This window comes from Bison bison, unplaced genomic scaffold (assembly GCF_000754665.1).
Source record: "Bison bison bison isolate TAMUID 2011002044 unplaced genomic scaffold, Bison_UMD1.0 scf7180017864363, whole genome shotgun sequence".
In the NCBI taxonomy this organism is placed as follows: Eukaryota; Metazoa; Chordata; class Mammalia; order Artiodactyla; family Bovidae; genus Bison; species Bison bison.
In genome coordinates, this window is record NW_011494935.1 from 1,314,370 (window position 1) to 1,316,809 (window position 2,440).

The window sequence follows — 2,440 nt, forward strand, 5'->3', positions numbered from 1 at the left end:
CAAAGAATCGGACACGACTGAGCAACTAAACTGAACTGAACTGAATGCATATATATGGAATCTAGAAAAATGGTACTGATGAACCTATTTGTAGGGCAGCAGTGGAGGCACAGACCTAGAGAACAGACTTATGGACATGGTGGGAGGGGAGGGAGGAGAGGATGGGATGTATGGAGAGAGTAACATGGAAACTTACATTACCATATGTAAAATAAATAGCCAATGGGAATTTGCTATATGACTCAGGGAGTTAAACCAGGACTCTGTAACAACCTAGAGGGATAGGATGGGGAGAGAGGTGGGAGGGAGGTTCAAAAGGGAGAGGACATGTGTATACCTATGGCTGATTCATGTTGATGTTTGAAAGAAACCAACACAATTCTGTAAAGCAATGATCCTTCAATTAAAAAAATAAATAAATTAAAAATTAAAATTAATCATTTGTCAGTCATCACATTGTCTAACTGACTCCATCTGAAAACTTACAGGCAAGAGGTCCTATAAAACATTGAAAAAGAATTAAAACATTAACACTTTGAAAAAAAATAAAAACATTACTTCCTTTCTTAGCCTCCTTCACTAGGTTCATCCTTGTAGAAATGGCCCTCCATCATTAGGAGGTTTTTGTTTTCTCATACCCCAGTGAGCTAGAGCAGAGCTTCTCAGACTTTAATATGCATGCCTATCACCTGTGTGATATGATTCATTAGGTCTAGGTAAGGCCCGAGAATCTGCATTTCTAGCAAGCTCTCAGATGATGCCATTCCTGTTACTGTGGTCCACACAGTAGCATGGCAAGGATTCTGTTTAAAATCTCTGTCTTGGGCTTTTTATTCTGTTTTTTAGAAGCCAGGGTTGAATGGGGAGGGCTTCTACCATCAATCATATCTGTTGCATCAAACTTTGGGATAATTTTCTATTGTCTTTTTCTCTCATTTTGTATATGGCTTATGTTTTGGTTCTTTATTTTCCCCTGTTGTTTCTCTGGCTGTCACGAGCAGAATGTGCCATTGAAAAAAGTTGGCACATGTAATTGATTGTGATAGTATAATCTTTCATTGTCATGCAGTTAGCAGTGTACACGTTTGGTTTTACTCTAGGACAGCAGCATGGAGCTATTTAAATTAGTCAAAAATATTAACAGTGAAAAATATAATTAATAGGGGGTTGATCTGTTGAATTAAACCCCATTGTGTGGCACGTGTTTTCCTGTGTGTGTTATGCCAGACACTGGTAACTGTAACTGTGACAAATGTGTCCAGTGTTGCTTTGCTGGCTCTCACCCCTGCTGATTTCTATCTGCTAGTAAGGTGGGTGTGAGAGGAAGAGCAGGAAGAATTATTATATTTCTCAAAGATCCATTATTCTATAGTGCAGGGATAGCATGCACTATAGCACGTGGAAGTCCACGCAGGGATAGCAGCTACATATAGTAGCTAGGGACCTTGAGTTGATCATCAAAACTCCCATTAGTGCAAGAGGTGGAACTTTTCTTAATAGAAATTACTGTAAATGGATACAGGAGTCATGGGGGTAATCGACTAACCAAGGCTTAAGCATGTTTGTGGAAAAGAAAAGCCACAAAACAGTATGCCTTCCCCCATTATCCCTTAAACAGAAGTGAGTGGCAATTGCTGGCAATACATCTCAAATGAGGAAAGAAGCTCTTTAGGATGTCAAGTTGCATGGAAATTGTAATGAGGATGCTGATGTTCATTGAATCTGGTAGATAATGTTTTTTATATAGTTGGGTTATTTTCTAAGAAATCATATTTTACTTACTTTGAACCTTCTGAAGTTTAACCATATTGGTGATATACCTTGGTAGGATGCTGTCTTCTGGAGCTTCTTGGAGAAAGCTCTGCTATTCTTTCTGCTGCTGAGTTTGAAATGTGACTTTGACTATCTGAAATTTTAAAATGTAAGCAATAGTGCCACCCAATGGTGTCTCAGCAGCCTTTTGATGGAGAAGAAAATGGAATTTATTTTTAGGAGATCAGTTTCATGAAGCTTTATGTTCCCAGGCCCCATGGATTGTATTTGTCTCTCAATGGAGAGCCAGGTTCTCTAATTCTTGTCTTCATTGGGAAAAGTGGCCTTGGTGGAATTCTCTAGTCTTGCCAATCCAGAGTCACATGCCTCCCGAGAATGGGGAAGACTTACAGATAGCTAGTGTGAAAAGATGGCACATGAGAAGATGTTCAGCATCACTAATTATTATTCAGTTTAGTTCAGTTCATGCAATGAAATATAATTTCATACCAGTCAGAATGGCTATCATCAGCAAATCTGCAAACAATAAATGCTGAAGAAGATGTGGAGAAAAGGGAACCCTCCTACACTATTGGTGGGAATGTAAGTTGGTGCAGCCATGATGGAAAACAGTGGGGAGTTTCCTTAGAAAACCAAGAATAGAATTACCATATGATCCAGTGATCCC